Source organism: Canis aureus, chromosome 11 (genome assembly GCF_053574225.1).
Source record: "Canis aureus isolate CA01 chromosome 11, VMU_Caureus_v.1.0, whole genome shotgun sequence".
NCBI lineage: Eukaryota > Metazoa > Chordata > Mammalia > Carnivora > Canidae > Canis > Canis aureus.
The window spans coordinates 56894244-56912148 of NC_135621.1; the positions used below are offsets into that span (position 1 = coordinate 56894244).

The 17905-nt window shown below is 34.6% G+C and overlaps 1 pseudogene; it reads right to left on the reverse strand.

Annotated features, from left to right (window-relative positions):
• Positions 1-5713: 5713 nt before the first annotated feature.
• On the reverse strand, positions 5714-7254 carry LOC144323081 (heterochromatin protein 1-binding protein 3 pseudogene; annotated as a pseudogene).
• Between the last annotated feature and the right edge of the window lie 10651 nt (positions 7255-17905).

The following is a 17905-nucleotide window of genomic DNA, read 5'->3' on the forward strand; positions in this document are numbered from 1 at the left end:
TTAGAGCCTTTGATTTATATCTAGTCAGCCTAACAAACTATGTCAACCTACTGGCTTAAAAGAAAACAGCTATTTTATAATTTTTCATGGTTCTATGGATCAGGAATTCTGAAAGGTCACAGAGAGATGGCTCATCTCTTATTCACTTGCTGAATGCAAGATCTTGAGTATCCAGTATGCCTCCTTCCCTTACAGGTCTGGCACTTCAGCTAAGGTGGCAGAAATTATCCATAATAATGCTAAAATAATAATGAAATAATAATGAACCTCCCCCCACACACACACATTTTAGTAAGGAAACTTGTAACAGCATTCCAAGTGTTAGATTTTATTCGCCCCCTAGATAAACATCCTTTTCAGTTATTCTAAGTGATTTTTATAGAAAGCATAATTTACTCTTAAAGATTTACTTGTACGTATAGAAATAATCATGTGAAAAAAAAATAATCATGTGGTTTTCCTTAATTTAACGTGCTATCTTTTTATAAAAAATTTATTTGAGAATAGTTGAAACACAATGTTATATTAGTTTCAAGTGTACAGCATAATAATTCAACTTCTTTGTACATTATGCTATGCTCACAAGTATAGCTACCGTCTGTCACCATACATGATTATAATATCATTGACTATATTTCCTATGCTGTGCCTTTTATTTCCATAACTTATTCATTTCATAACTGAAATCCTGTATCTCCCACTCTACTTCACCCATTTTTCCCACCCTTCCAATCTTCTCCTCTCTGGCAACATCAAACTGATGGTTCTCTGTATTTACAGGTCTGATTCTGCTGTTCATTTGCTTTGATTTTTAGATTCCATACGTAAGTGAAATCATATGGTATTTGTCTTTCTCAGTCTGACTTATTTCATTTAGTATTATACCCTCTAGGTCTTTCCAAGTTGTCCCAAATGGCACAATCTCATCCTTTGTGCATGCACACGCACACACATGCATATACAAAATATCTTTCTTATCTATTTATTTATTTGATGGACACTTAGGTTGCTTCCATATCCTGGCTAGTGTAAATAATGTTACAGTAAACGTGGGGGTGCATATATATTTTCAAATTAGTGTTTTCAGGGGTACAAGGGTGGCTCAGTGGTTGAACATCTGCCTTTGGCTCAGGTCCTGATCCCAGATTCCTGGGGTGAGTCCCACATCAGGCTCACCACAGGGAGCCTGCTTCTCCCTCTGTCTATGGCTCTGCCTCTCTCTGTGTGTCTCTCATGAATAAATAAATAAAATAAAATAAAATAAAATAAAAAAACAAATTAGTATTTTAATTTTCTTTGGGTAAATATCCAATAGTGAAATGATTGGATCATATGGTATTTCTATCTTTAATTTTTTGAGGAACTTTCATATTGTTTTCTACAGTAGCAATACCAATTTATCTTACAGAAATTAATTACTAAAAATATCTTACAATTCTTGCAAGTAGGGTAAAACACTGATGTATTAAATTTTAATGAAAAGACAATTTTGATTTGCTAGTTATTTAAGATGTTTTTATTCCCAGGTGAGATTTTCCAATTTTTTTTTCTTCCTTTTTTGGCTGAGATTAATATTAGGTCATGGTATCTTTGCAAAATTAATCATCTTTCAACATTTTTCCTTCATAAGATATGATGTTTTCTTTGGAAATCTTAGGAGAAATTACCATAAAATCATCTAGTTCAGGAGCCATTCTTTGAGGCAATATTCTCATGTTTTTAATTCTTCCACAATTGTGAGTTTTGAAGTATTTTTACTGTTAGAGTCAATTTTTGTAATTTATATTTTTTATAGAAAATAAGATTAATTTTATTATCACAGATTTAGTGTTATGATCTTCCCACTTGCCTCTTGGCACTGTAGCAGAGTGATCTATATGGACCATATGAGTGAGATTGCTTACTCTTTGGCTTCCTGTTGGGTTCAGTTAATGGGGAGCCCTATTAGAATATTGGAATAGAAGAAACCTAAGGTACTCATTATCCTGGTTTCCTCACTGCAGTTCAGCTCAGGCTGTCACAATTACTGATAGTTGCCTAGGACTCAACAGTCTTTTTGTAGGGTACTGCACTAAGTTTTGTGATTTCCTTGTACTCTGCATATACCTTTAGGACAACCTAAGTTGTCCTTGAATTATCTTAATTTTGGGGTGCCTTATGTGTCATGCTGGTATAGAACTGAAGATAAAGTCAGTTGATATTCACTTTGCTTTTGCCAATGCTATATGTGATAGTTATTTTATTTGTCAACTTAAGTGGGCCACAGCATGCCCACATATTTATTCAAACATTATCCTGGGTGTGTCCAAGACGGTATTCCTGGATGAGATCGACATTTGTATAGAAGACTGAGTAGAGCAGATTGCTCTCCTTAATGTGAGTGGGCATCAGCCAAGCTATTGAAGTCCTGAATAGAACAAAAAGGCTAAGAGGGAGCTCCTTCTGCCTTTCTGAGCTGGAATCTTCTCCTGCATTCAGACTCAAACTGAAAATTCAGGTCCTTGGGTCTTGAGCCTGCTGATTTTCAGGCTGGAAGTTAAATCATTAGCTCTCCCCTGTTTTCAGGTCTTTAGATTTGTATTACAACTACACCACTGGCTGTTCTGGGTCTCCAGTTTGGGGGCTGCAGATCTTGGGACTTCTAAACCTCCATAAACATGTGACTCTATTTCTTTCTCCATCTATCATCTATCTATTACTCTCTGTGTCTATATAGTGTTTTATCTAAATAGTAGCTTTTATTATATATAGCCATTTTATTATTTTTGTTTTTCTAATATTAAGTTGTAAGAATTATTTATATAATTTAAATAAAAACTCCTTATCAGATGGAAACTTGCAAATATTTTTCCCATTCCAATGTATTCTCATTTGTTTTTGTTTTTGTTTTGTTTTGTTTTTCTCTGCAGGAGTCTTTTAGTTTGATATAGTCCTATTTGTTTATTTTTTATTTTGTTTTCTGTGCTTTATGTGTCATATCCAAAAATCATTGCCAAAACCCATGTCAAAGAACTTTTTCCTATGTTTTCTCCTGAAAGTTTTATTGCTTCTGGTCTTACATTTAAGTTTTCAATTCATTCCAGGTTAATTTTTGAGTGGTCTAGGACAGGGATCTAGTTTCATTTTTGTTAAATATTTTTAAAGAACAACCTCTTGGGCAATTATCATTCCAACTCCTAAATCCTCTATTTCAATAACTTGGTATTTTTAATTTTCTATTGTTTTATTTTGTTTCTTTCCCTTCACTTTCGTTTTTGTCGTCTTTTTATAATATTTTGAGTTGAATGTTTCGTGTATTTTCTGCCTTTTCATCACTCGAGATGACAAGCAATTTTGTCTGACTACAGCTTTCATTTAAATAAAACTTAGGCTACATCTTATAGATTCTAATATTCTATAATTTTACTTTGATGTGATCATTAATTAGGAGAGGAGATCCTTCTGGAAAACAGGCTAAAATACACTAACTTTTCTACTGAGCAAACTTGACTAGCTACAAGTATAATGTACATAAACATGTACATAGGATAATGTTTTTAAAATATCTGATCAATGGGGTCTTAAAAAGTGAAATTTTTTATCAATTTATAGTTTTGTACATTTTGGACAGAATGTAGTCTGTGTAAGCTGCCTTTCATCATCAAACTTTTGTTTGTTGCAGAAAATAGGGCAAATTTTCTGATTCTTCCCTGTGTGTTGAAGAGAAAGAAAGGCATGTGCTTTGTTTACAGGGAACAGAATTCTAGATGTAGATGTAATCTCTTAATTTAACTTTTTATTATGTTATTTCAGTTCTCCATGGCCAAATTTATTTTTACTTGGTTTTTCATTGATCGATGCCAGTGTATCAATACAATATAAAAACATTAAGAGAGTAAAGAAAATTTGAATAATAAAGCCATGATAATAAGAATCCTCAACATTTGTCTAATCTATTTTGTCTCTCATAGAGAACTTGCCACATAAACATATATGTCACATTAGTTGTACTAGTTTCTTGTTGTTGCTATAACAGATGACTACAAACTTAATAGTTTAAAACAAAAGACATTTGTTTTCCTACTTTTCTGGAGGTGAGAAGTCTGAAATGGTTTTCATTGGATTAAAATCAAGGTGTTGGGTTGGCTGCATTTCTTCTGGAGCCTCTGAAGAAGAATTTTTTCCCCTTGTTTTTTCCAGTTACTTGAGGCCATCTTCATTCCTTGCCTCATGGCCCCATCCTCCATCTTCAAGTTAGCTAGTATTGTCAGATAGTTATTTCTGTCTTTCTTTTTATCTAACCTCTGCTTCTGTTGTTATATTTCCTTCTCTGACTTGCCTACCCCCCCCCCCCCTTTCACTTATATGGGCCTTTGTGACAATGCTGGACCCACCTAGATAATTCAGAATAATCTCTCAATCCCAAAATGCTTAGGTTAATCCGAGCTGCAGAGTCATTTTTGACATGTAAAGTATCATATTCACATGTTCCAGTAATTAGGACATGGATACTTTTGAAGGGCCATGATTCTGCCTACTTCTGAAATTTTTTTCCAAGCTTTTCAGGAATGTTGATCATATATTTTATTTTTATCATAAATGGAATGTAAATGTGCTGACCTAATGTTTTCATCTATTTTTAAAATCTCAGAAAAATGTTTATAAACTGAATTTTAGGATCATTGTGTGACTATATGATGGCTTTGACCTTTGGACAACTTACTTATGTTTTAGTAATTGTATCTTTTGGTTTTCATATGTTAATCTGCAATTCATTTCATGTACAACAATAATGTTATCATGTTTTAAAATGTGCCAAAAAGTTTTTAATTATGATGTTTAGTAATTTGCTAATGGACAGTATGGAAAACATAAACTCATTGTAGGCTTTGCAAATGTAAATTTTTTTTTTTTAACATTTGATCAAGAAGATTTTAGATGTTTTGGTTTTTGGTAACATAGGTGTCACCGGGTATCACAAATTCAATATATTCCTGTATTTCCCCTTCAGTCAAAAATCAAGTGGTGGAGGGAATTTGTACTCGCAGTTGAGGGAACACAATGCCCTGGGCCAGTGAAAAATACCTGGAAATTGACCAACGTGAAAGTGGCCCAAAGGAGGTCTTCAGAGCCTTCAGAGCCTAATGAACGATAGAGTTTTTTTGGCTTATTCCCAAAGCTAAGATGTCTCTGTATTTGTATAGTTGGAGAGAAAGGGTTAGTGGAGTGGTTTTATAAATAAGATTAATTACTATATAGCTATAACTGAAGTCTCCAGGCAGAAGGCTTTACAATTCAGTCAGTGCTATATATACTCTTGTTTACTTCCGGCAACTGACCAGAATCCTATTCTTGATGCTTTCTACAGATATAAAAATCTTTGCAACTGTTTAGGTAAAGCTGGAAGGAAAAAAAAAAAAAAAAAGCCAGTGCTGACCATAAAAAAAGAGGGTTGGCGTGGTGGAGGGAGAAAAAATAACAAGTGTAGATTATACAGTTCAGGAAAATCCAGAGTTATCGCAGAAATTAAAAATGACTGAGGAAAGGGGCAGGCACCAAGGCCAGAACCAAAGCTAACAAATGCCTACATTGGCTTATTTATATTCTCTCCCCACAATATTCATAGGGGAGGAAGAAAATAATTTTAAAAGCTTCAAAACTATAACAAATGCACACTGACCTTAGAAAATAAGAATCTGAATTTTGCCATAATACCATTTTTTTCCTATAAAGTTTACTTTTTTGATTTGAAAGATTTCATCATGGTGGCCTTTGCCTTTTTGCCCGGCAATTTCACTTCTTTTGTCGCACTGGCTGCAGGCTTCTTTGAAGAGCCACCACTAGGTTTCTTGATGACTGAGGATGAGGGTCTGACTTTCTTGGCAGGAGTTTTGGCCTTGGGATGGGCTTTCTTGGGCAGGGGCCTAGCTTTCCCCTGCTGGGCAAGCTGGGACTTTAGGTGCAGGCTTGGACCCTCTGCTTCATGGATCAGCCTTCACCAATGATTTGCCAGGGTTTTCTTCTACAACTTCCTCTTGGGTGGAGGCTCTTCAACGTCAGAGTCTTCTTCTGAGGAGTCATCCTCCTCCTCATACTCATCTCCTGAGTCATCTAGCTCTTTCTTTGGAAATAGAACTTCTAGGCTAGGATAATAGAAAAATCCTATTGCCACTGTATCCTTTGCCAGAGATCTGTTCCATCCACCCATTCTTTTTACATTTCTGCAGAGTTTTCTTCAGCAAATGTGTTTGATAGTTAGAATTGATACCTGGGTGGTTCTCCATTACATACTTTTTCAGAACAGTAGTGCAGCAGGTCTTTGGCTCATTCATGGCAACAATGGCAGAGAAGACTGCATACTCCATGAGGCTTCTACCAAGCAAGGGTTTCTCCTCTGATTTCTTCAGCTAGAATGTCCCATAAGCACCTTTGCCAGTTATTTGTTCTAACTGCCCTCTCTCTACTGCTCTCTGAAGAGCATTCTTCAACAGCTGAGGCCTGATGGCCACTCTAAGTTTAGGGTAACACTGAGACATGTATTTCCTGATGAGACCATAGGAAGCTTCTTTAGGGTCAGAAAAGCAAATAAAGGCCAATGGGAGGACATCCTCCAACTTTACTTGTGGTTCAGGATCTGCTGCAGAACTTCTGTTCTTTCTGTTTCTAGATTTCTGAGGTGTTTGTCTTGATTTCTGGACCACAATAAAATGCCTAGAAGCACCTTTTCCTTTTACCTGTTTGATGCTATCTCTCTTTAATTCACTTTTCAGTGCTTATTTAAGGAGGTAGCTAGCCCCTTGCCTCCAGCTCCAGAGAAGGATACTTATGGCTAATATATTTTCAAATAGCAACCACTGATGCACCACTCTTCTGGAAGCATGTCTTAATGGCCCCAGTTAGGATTTCATCCATCTTGGGATGGTGGGAGGAAGCCATCGGTATTTGTTTCTGAGCCCTGGCTATCTGGCTGACAGGGTAGCCCAGGAAGATATTGTATTTTTCGTTTTCTTCTCCTTTTCTTTAGACTGATCTTTTTCATCCTTTTTGGTTTCCTCTAAAGACTTCTTCTCTTCCCTCTCTTCCTTCTCAGGTTCTTCCTTTGGTTGCTCTGTTTCCCTAGATGTAGCAGGTGGAGTTTCATTCTCTTGCTCTTCTATAGTAAAGACAGATTCCTCTGAGCTTGTATCTGGTTCTGGCTTTTCTTCCTCCTCTTCAGCAACCTTGCTTTTGGGAGGAGTTTCCCCGCATAGAATTCACAGTTGGATGAAAGGGCATGGTGCAATCTTCTACCTTCTTTGCGCTATCCCCTTCCAGGTATCTGCATTGCTCATCATCACCTCCAGTGTCCTCTAGCCATGGAGCTCTTGCAAATGTAATTCTTTAATTAATTTACCCTTTCCTCTGTCTCCCAAAGAATAATAATATAAATGCCTTTCTATGGTTTAAATGGACTTATTTTTAGAGCTAGGAAGGAAAAAATAGGACATAATATTTATACATGGCTAACCTATGAATAAAGCATAGAGATGGCCCCTTTTATCTATTTTTAAAGATATATTCTATTGAAATTAGGCCAGTTAAAAACCCTACAATAGCCTTTAAGTGTTTAAGTGAAAAAGTCATCAATATAGCAAACTTCATTGTCTTCTTTTAAAAAATTGCCACAGGCGTCCAGCAACCATTTCTTTAGCAACCATCACTCTAATTAGTTAGCAGCCGTCAGCATTGAGCCAACACTCTCCACTAGCAAAAAGATTACAATTTCCTGAAAGCTCAGATGATAGTTAGCGTTTTTTAGTAATAGCATATGTTTTTAAATTAAAATATTCAATTAAAGTATTATTCTTTAGATATGATGCTATTGCACAGTAATAGACTATAACTTTTATATACATTGGGAAACCAAAAATTTTATTAGACTTATTGCAATATTCACTTTTTGAAGTGGCCTGGAACTGAACCTGAGGCATGCCTGTACTGATCTTTATTTTTTTTTCCCATAGTTCTTCAAAACAGAAACTTGTTGACATTCTCTTTTAAAATATTCTTTTATTTGTTCATTTATGGAGAGAGAAAATTTTTTTTATCCTAGCCCTGATACCTTACTAGCTAAAAGCTAGTATTTGTATGGGGAAAACAGTTCTAAAGGCTATGTATTTATCAACCCAAATATAAAACATCTCAGATTGATCTGGCCAAAAACAACAGCAGCAGAAGTACCTTGTGAGTATTTAATCATTTTTTGAAAACTAAATTCACCATTGCAAATCTTCTAAAGGTCAAAGAAATGAGAAGAAATGAAGGGAAACAAAACAAAACAAAACACATTTTGTCGTATATTGATCTTCAAAGCTTTCCTTTTAGTTATACAGGGATTTTTAGCATCAAAATATAACCTAAAAGGGATGAGGGCTTTCAAAATGTACCATAACTTTCAATAGAGTGTTCTTAGGAGAATAATATAGATATCAATAGTAATGGTATTATATGACATTTTCAATGGCCAATTTGGAAGGGTCTAAATTTAAAGAATTCTTCATTTTATTGCCAAATATTAAGCAGAAAACCACACAATACTAAACCTGCTTAATAAAGAACTACCCAACCTATAGGACAAGGACCCTCTTAAAATATAAAGTAGGGGTAAACTTATAAAGTATGGACTCTCAGAATAATTTCCACTTGATCAAGTAAAAATGAGCTGTATGTAGGAGTTAGAAAGTGAAGAAGTAGAAGAACTCAAAAGAGAGAAGATGATCTTGAGCAACTTAAAAGCCTCTTATTTACATATTTTCTTAAAAGCTTATATTTATAATCACTGATACGGCTTTTTGGAAAGGGTACTGGTGGGTGAGAATTAACATTGTCTTTTAAGCCATAAAGTTCTTTAAACATTACAGATTTGAAGGATTCCAGAAATAAAAATTTGTTTTAAAATTAAATATATACTAAATAATATTTATAACATATGTAGTTTAAAACAACAACAAAAAATAAAACCAGTAGTAGTATATTACTGCTCAGTTTGAGAAATTAAGCATTATCAATATACTTGAAACTCCTTGATTTTTCCTCTTGCAATCTGATCCTTTTTCGACCCATCAATGATTATATCCTCAATTGTATTTATATATTTCCTTTGCTCATCTTTAAAATGTTATGTTCAGCTTTGCATGCCTATGAGTGTCACATAAAATTGTGCATTGTTCTGAAAATTGCTTTTAAAAATTAGGGATCCCTGGGTGGCGCAGCGGTTTAGCGCCTGCCTTTGGCCCAGGGCGCGATCCTGGAGACCCGGGATCGAATCCCACATCGGGCTCCCGGTGCATGGAGCCTGCTTCTCCCTCTGCCTGTGTCTCTGCCTCTCTCTCTCTCTCTGTATGACTATCATAAATGAATAAAAATTAAAAAATTAAAAAGTAAAAATAAAAATTATTGATAGTGAGTTTATAAGGTTCATCCATGTGTGTTTCCATAGGTTGTTCTATCTATAGTCCAAACTTCTGTCCTTGGACATTTGGGTTATTTTCTGTTTTTCTTTCCTATTACAAAATAATGTTGCTCTGAAAATTCTTGGAGGTGTCTTCTGGTGCATAGAGGAAAGAGTTCTCTCTGGTGTACATCAAAAGAGTAAAATTTGTGGATCACTAGGACTAAAATTTCTGAGTTAACACATTTCAGTTGACTAAATATGACAAATTGCTCTTCATAGTGGCTACACTCCCCCAGCATACTATAACAGGTTTTGATCTACATCATTTTGAATTTGGTATAATCAGACAATTCAATTTTACCCACACAGTAGATATTAAAGACTGTCTATTTGAAAACTTTAATGTGTATTTTCCTGATTACTAGTGAGGTTTAATAACTTTCTACACGTTTATTAGTTACTTGTTTTTCTTTTATGTGTTTGATTTATTTTTGATCTGTTCATAATTTTCTGTACATATACTTTTGTGCTTGTCCTATTGATTTGCAGAAGTTCTTTTTATACTTTTGATACAAAACATGTTAGTCATATATGTTGCAATATATTTTTACTTTCCTTATGTGTATATGGATGACTTGAAATTCTTGATTTTTAGTAGTCAAGTTTGTTAATCTTAACTTTTATTATGTTTCTTGTGTCTTATTTTGTGTATTGTTCTAAACCTTCTTCTTTATTTTTTTAAAGATTTTATTTATTTGACAGAGAGAAAGAAAGAGAGCACAAGCAAGGTGAGCAGCAGGCAGAGGGAGAGGGAGAAGCAGATTCCCCACTGAGCAGGAAGTCCAATGCAGTGTTCAGTCCCAGGCCCCCAGGATCATGATCTGAGCCGAAGGCAAATGCTTAACTGACTGAGCCACAGAGATGCCCCAAATTTCTTCTTAATTCTCAAATCTCTCAAATAAGTTCTATGCTAGTTTCATTATGTGTTAACTTGTCCAGGCTACAGAACCCAGTTATTTAATTAAACACTAATCTAAGTGTTACTGTGAAGATATGTTCTAGATATGGCTGAGATCTATATTCAGTTGAATTTAAGTAATGGAGGTTGCCCTTGATAATGTAAGTGGGCTTCAACCAGTCAATTGAAAATTGAAAACTAGGGTTTCCTGGAGAAGAAAATACTCTTACTCAAGACTGCAGCTTTAATTCCTACATGAGTTTCCAGCCTGCTAAACTGCTCTCAATTTCAGACTTGCCAGTTCCACAATAACTGGAGCCAGTTACTTAAAATTAATCTCTCTCTCTCTCTCTCTCTCTCTTTCATCCACTGCCTCTGTTTTCCTGGAGATCATGATGGATGCATGCACTTATATTATTTCCAGAAACTTTTGTTATTTAATGACTCACATTTAGATCTTTTAGCAAATTGAAATTGATTTTGATTGCATAGTCAAGTAGGGATAATATTCCCAATATTATTTATTGTATAGCGTCTCTTTTACCAACTAAGATATATCAGTTCTGTCATAGGCCAAGTTTCTATGTTCATGTGATTGTGTAACTGATTCTCCATTCTATACCATGATTCTTTTCATTTTTACTGAGGTATTACCAAACTATTCTAATTACTATAGCTTTAGAAAAAATATTGGTATCTAGTAAGGCCATAAAAATTGTAAAGTGCCTTAAACTTATACTTCTGAGATTTTGATCACATTAAATGATATGAATCAAGTTAGAGAAAACTGATAATTAAATATGCTTTACAGGGATGCCTGGGTCGCTCAGCAGTTGAGTGTCTGCCTTCAGCTCAGGGCGTGATCCTGGAGTCCCAGGATTGAGTCCCACATCGGGTTCCCTGCATGGAGCCTGCTTCTCCCTCTGCCTGTGTCTCTGCCTCTCTCTCTCCCTCTCTCTCTCTCTCTGTGTGTGTGTGTGTGTCTCCCATGAATAAATAAATAAGATATTTAAAAATAAATAAATAAGTATGCTATACTTTTTTACCAATAAAGATTGATGACATCACCATTTATTTCAGAATTTTATAACTATTTATATATAGGATTTAAAATTTTCTCTTTAACATTCTTATATCTTTGTGATCTTTTTAATTTGCTTGCTATTAGAACTCATATCTTTTTTAAATCACATATTTTGTCAATAAATATTTAACTTTGTATTTAGATTTTGATATCTAGAAAATTTGTTAACTTTGTTATTCTTTTGGGTTTATGCATAGATAATTATATCTGTGACTAAAACGATTTTTTTATCTATTCTCTAGTCGTTCTTCATTATGTTTTATTTCTTACAATATTAAGTCCAAGGATAAGAGTGAATATCTTGTTTATTTTCCTAATTAAAAGAGAATAATTAATACTACCATATTAAAAATTGTATCTGCTTTAGGTTTCATTGAGCCATCCATTCTTAGATTAGGAAAATTTTCATGTATTTACAGAGTGATGCAAATTTTGCAAGTATTCCTTTTAAAATATTTTTAGTGCCTTTTCTGTATCTATTGATATTTTCATTTGATTTTTCTCTTTTACTTAAAAAATATACTGTCTTATTACCATTCCAAGACAAAACTAACTTGGTCATTATATATTATGGCTTTGTTGATCACTCAATTTAGTTTTCTATTAACGTATATAGGATTTCTGCATCTAAATGTGTGAGTGATATTGACCTGTAGTTTTCTAATATTATAGTTTTATATCTTGTTTAATTTGATTACTTTTTTTCAGTTTTATTGAAATGTAATTGGCATATAACATTGTAAGTTTAAGATGTAAAATGTATTGATTTTGTGCACTTATATTTTGTTAATTACCACCGTAGTGTTAGCTAACACCTCCATCCTATCACATAATTACCATTTGTGTGTGTGTGTGGTAAGAATATTTAAGATGTATTCTATCAACACTTACAAGTATATGGTAAAGTATTATTAATTATAATCACCGCTATATATTAGATCTCCAGAACATATTTATCCTGTAACTGGAAATTTTTATTATGACCAATAACTCCCTATTTATTCATCCTGTATTAGGTATTAGGGACCAATACCTCCCTATTATTCATCCTGTAACTGGAAATTTTTATTATGACCAATACCTCCCTATTTCTTATCCTTTACTTTTGGCTGACCAGCATTCTACTCTCTGTTTCTGTGAGTCTAGAATTTAAGATACCATATTTAAGTGATACCATACAATATTTGTCTGACTTATTTATCATAATAGTTTCAATGTCCATCCATGCTTTTGCAAATGGGGGATTTCCTTCTTTTTTATGACTAAATAATATTCATATATATGCAATAGTATATATTCATATTACATAATGTGTATGATACATATTCAGACATGTGTCAGTAACATACATGTTAAATATATCACATATCTGTGAATCTATAACACATACTCATATGTGTGATATACATATATATATATATATATATATATATGTATATCACATTTTCTTTCTCCTTTGTCTCTCTCTTTTTTTTTTTCTCCATTCAACTCTTGACAGGTATTTAGGTTGTTTCTGTGTCTTGGCTATGGTGAATAATGCAACAAACAACATAAAAGTGTAAAATATCTCTTCAATATCCTATTCTCATTTTCTTTAGATACATACCCAAAGGTATATCATTGCTGGATCATAAAATAGTTCTATTATTAATTTTTTAAGGAGCTGCCATACTATTCTCCATACTGGCAGTACTGATTTATATTCCCACCAACAGTGCACAAGCATTCCTTTTTCTCCACATCCTTGCTAGTACCTACTATCTTTTGTCCTTTTAATGAGCTATTCTAACAGGTGTGAGGTGATATCTCATTGTGGTTTTGATTTGTATTTGCCTGAAGATTATTAATGTCAAGCACATTTTCATGTACCTATTGTCATTTGCCTGTCTTCCTTGTTTTGTTTTTCTTTTCAGTGCAGAAAGGTTCTTTTATTATAGCACAGAGACAGTGCCTGTGGGCAGAAAGAGCTGCACTGGGATTGTGAGGAGTAACTGATCTTATACTTTAGAGTTAATGGGAGTTAAGAATAACATAAGTCTCTCAGGAATCTGTTCCTATTAAAAGCAAAGTCTCTAAAACCTTGAAGGGCTACCTATTGTTAAGATAAGGTTGCTCTTAGTCTTTAATGAAATATCAAGAGTAAATCAGCCATGAGTTCCTTGAGGAATGTCACACTCTGCATATCTCAGGGATTTATCAGTAGGCTGCAAGTTGTAAAGAGATTTAATTTTGACTGGTTTTCCTTGCCTTTGTTCTCCTCACTTCCCTCCTGAACAATTTAGACCCTTAAATCTTTAAGATTGCTGAGAGTGAAAGGTCTTATCTTCTGTAATTTCTTCCTGCTGAATAAGAGCATAGAGCTATTCCTATAGGTCAACACTGGGCAGTTGGAGACATAGGAGTTATGAAAGGCAGAGGCAGCTGAATCTAAGTTAGACAACATATTGAATCTCCATGAGTAGAAGGGATCATGTGTTGGCTTGAAGTTATGGCAGTGAAGGAGTCTCAGCACTAGGCAGTTAGACACCAGAAAAGACAAACAAAATAAGATTAGCATTATTATCAGTAAAAGGAAGCCCAACAAAAAGACCTTTGATAGTTGACTAAAATCCTCCTCCAGTCCAGGAGTTTAACGAATTATTAAAGGAGAGGGAGGGATCATTTAAATTGCCGATTTGAGTATTTATATCTTTTAGCAACTCTGTTACATTTTTTGTGATAATCTGGAATATAAACACAACAATGTTCCATATATTCTTTGGAAAAATGTTTCTTCAGTTCCTTTGACCATTTTTGTAATCAGGTTTTTGTTTGTTTTGTTTTTACAATTGAGTTGTGTGTTTTTCATGTATTTTGGATATTAACCCCTTATCTGATATATGATTTGCAAATATTTTGTCCCATTCTATAGATTGCCTTTTAATTGTGTTGATTGCTTCCTTTCCTGTACAGAAGCTTTTCAGTTAGATGTAATTCTACTTATTAACTTTTGCTTTTGGTGTCATATCCAGGATGTGACTATTAAAATTAATGTCAAGGATTTTCTTCCCTGTGCTTTCTTCTAGGATTTTTATAGTTTCAGCTCTATGTTTGAGTCTTTAATTCATTTTGAGTTTTTTTCTTTTTTTTTTTTTTTTGTGACTGATATATAATAGGACTCTAATTTAATTGTTCTTCATGTGGCTATTCAAACTTCCCAGCAGCATTTATTAAAAAGACTATCCTTTCTCCATTGAGTATCTTGTCAAACATTAGTTGCCCATATATGCAAGGATTTGTGTTTTCCCATTGGTCTATATGTTTATTTTTATGCCAGTGCCATACTGATTTGATTACTATAGCTTTGTAGTACAGTTTAAAATGATGAAATGTGATGCCTACAACTTTATTCTTCTTTTTCAAGATTGCTTTGACTCTTCATGATCTTTTGTTATGCCATACGAATTTTAGGATTGTATTATTTTCTATTATTCTGAAAATACCATTGGAGTTCAATATGAATTGAATGCAAGGATGGCTTGGGTAGTATAAACATTTTTAACAATATTAATTCTACTGATCCATAAACATAAGGTATCTTTCCATTTGTTTGGCCTTTCTAATTTATTCCATCAGTGTCTTATACTTTTAGTGTACAGATCTTTCCCCTCTTTTGTTAATTTTATTTCTAAATATTTTATTTTTGATGTTATTATAAATTGGATCGTGTTCTATATTTTTTCAGGCATTGCATTGTTTATTGTATAGAAACTTAACTGATTTCTACATATTCATTTTGTATTCTAAAAATTTGAATTCATGGACTAGTTCTAACAGTTTTTGGTGGTGCCTTTGGGATTTTTTGCATGTAAAATCATATAATCTACAAACAGAAATAATTTTATTTTTTTCCTTTCCAATTTAGATTTCTTGTATTTCTTTTTCTTGCCTGATTATTTCTGGCTAGGACTTCCAGTACTATGCTGAATAGGAGTGGTGAGAATGGGCTTCCTTGTCTTGTTTCTGATTTTAGAGGAAAAACTTTTGACCTCTCACTATTGAGCAGGACATTAGATGAGGGCATATATGACCTTTATTATGTTGAAATAAGTTCCTTTTATATCCAATTTTTTGAGTGTTTTCATGATGGAAGAGTGTCATATTTTATCAAATGCATTTTCTATGTCAATTGAGAGATCCTATATTTTTCATTCTATTAATATGTACCACATTCATGATTTGTATATGTTGAACCAGTCTTGCACCCTAGTAATAAATCTTAGTTGATCATTGTGTATCACAATTTTAGTGTGCTGTTGAATTTGGTTTACTCACATTTTGATGAGAAGTTTTGTATTTATATTCATCAGGGATATTGGTCTACAGTTTTCTTCTAGTTTTTTTTTTTTTTTTTTAATATGGTGTTGGTATCAGAGTAATTCTAGTGTCATAAAATGAGTATGACAGTGTTCTCTCTTTTTCAAATTTTTGGGAAAGTTTGAGGATTGGAGTCAATTCTACTTTAAAATTTGGTAGAATTCACCAGTGAAATGATCTGGTTCTGGGATCTTCATTGTTGGGAGGATTTTGGCTAGTGATTCTATCTCCTTACTTGTTATTAGTCAGTTCAGATTTTCTATTTCTTCATAATTTAATCACAGTAGGTCATATGTCTCTAGGAATTTGTCCATTTCATCTATATTATCCATTTTTTGGCATATACTTATCCATAATCATTTTTAATGATCCCTTGTATATCTATGCTGCCACACAGCATTTGGTCCCCATTTCATTTATTTCTGATCTGATGTGAGCTTTTTTCTTTTTTCTTTTTTCTTTTTTCTTAATGTAGGGGTTTATCACTACAAACTCTTAGAACTACTCTTCTTCTATCCCATAAGTTTTGGTATATTGTGTTTCAACTTACTTTTGTTTGTTTCAAGATTTTGTTAAAAAAGATTTCATTTTTTAGTAATCTCTGTATCCAGTGTGGGACTCTAATTTAGAACCTTGAGATCAAGAGTTGCGCCTTCCACCAACTGAGTCAACCAGGCACCCCTGTTTGAAGATTTTTTGTTTGTTTGTTTCCTTTCAGTTTTTTATTTGACCCATTGGTGGTCCAGAAATGTGTTGTTTAATATCTATATATTTGTGCATAGCTTGGAGGGGGGTGGATGACTACAGATGAGTATATTGATGCCAGCCAGTAATAGAAAACAGTGCCTGATCCAGGCCCAGAAGCAACTGTGGGGGTCTTGGCTGTCAAGAGTTCCCTCCCATGGTTGTATAGTCTCCCTCTAGGCATTGGCATGGCAGTGGAGGCTGGTGACTGGCATCAGGCTGGGAGAATGTAGAGCTGAAGGGGGTAATCCTGAGTGGGTGTATGGTGGTGGGGGTCAGCTGTGGAATTCTAGGCTTGTGTCTTAATATTCATGTGGCCACAGAGGCCTGGACGAGCTACAAGTGTAGTTCCTGGGCTCCAGTGTGGATGAATGGGGAAAACAGGGAGGGACTCAGGCCACTGGTATCCTTGACTGTGCACCCCTGTGGAACAAAAGATGGTGACATTTACAAGGGGTCTATGGCAGCTGTGCTGGCCATGCATTTCTTCTTTAGGGGCAAAAGTTGCTGGGTTGATCTGTAGAGCAGGTCATTGTGAACTGCAATGACTCCCCCCGTGTGTGTGGTTTGGGTGGCCTTTGCTTTTTTTCTTTGTTCTTAAACACCTCTGTCATCTTAGCTTGGCCAGTCTGAGTGGGGTGAAATGTGCTGCTCCCTGAAAGGCTGAGGAGGCTAGTTGTTTATCCTGCTTTTCATTTCTCACTGAGGGGAACTCTTGCTGGCTGGTGCTGTGCAATGCTGTATCTTCTTGATGTCAAGGTCATTGTGTAGGAAAGCAGGCCTGGGCCACTGAAACCAGGCTTGTTCCCAAGAAAAATATGTCTTCCATATTCGCTCTTGGCTAGCACCTAGGAAATGAGGAATGAGCCCTTGAAATATTCCACCTGATAAAGGAGTACTGTATGCCTGAGGCTTTGAAACGCTTCATACCAGTTTTGATCAGACAGTTAAAGCCAACAGTATGATTTATGGTGAATGTCTATTTTTGATCTGGGGGTCTGAAGTCTGAGTATCTAAATTAGGTCACACAAATACCTAATAAAAACTCTTGATGCCAAGGCTCATTTGAACTTCTCAGTGGGTAACACTTTTAATTAGTTGTTCTATGTCCTAGCAGGGAGAATTTAATGTGTCCATGAGACTCTACTCAGAGTAAAGTTCTAGAAGCTTGTGACTGGTTTCTCCTGGCATCTGCTCATGTTCCTTTTTTCTTTTTTTGACTTTAATCTGTATGCTTTCACTATAGTGAAAACCATCAGTATGACAACTTTTCTGAGCCCTCTGAGTCATCCTAGCTAATCATTGGGCATGATGGTGGTCTTGGGGACCCCTAAGACAGTTGACTTGAGAG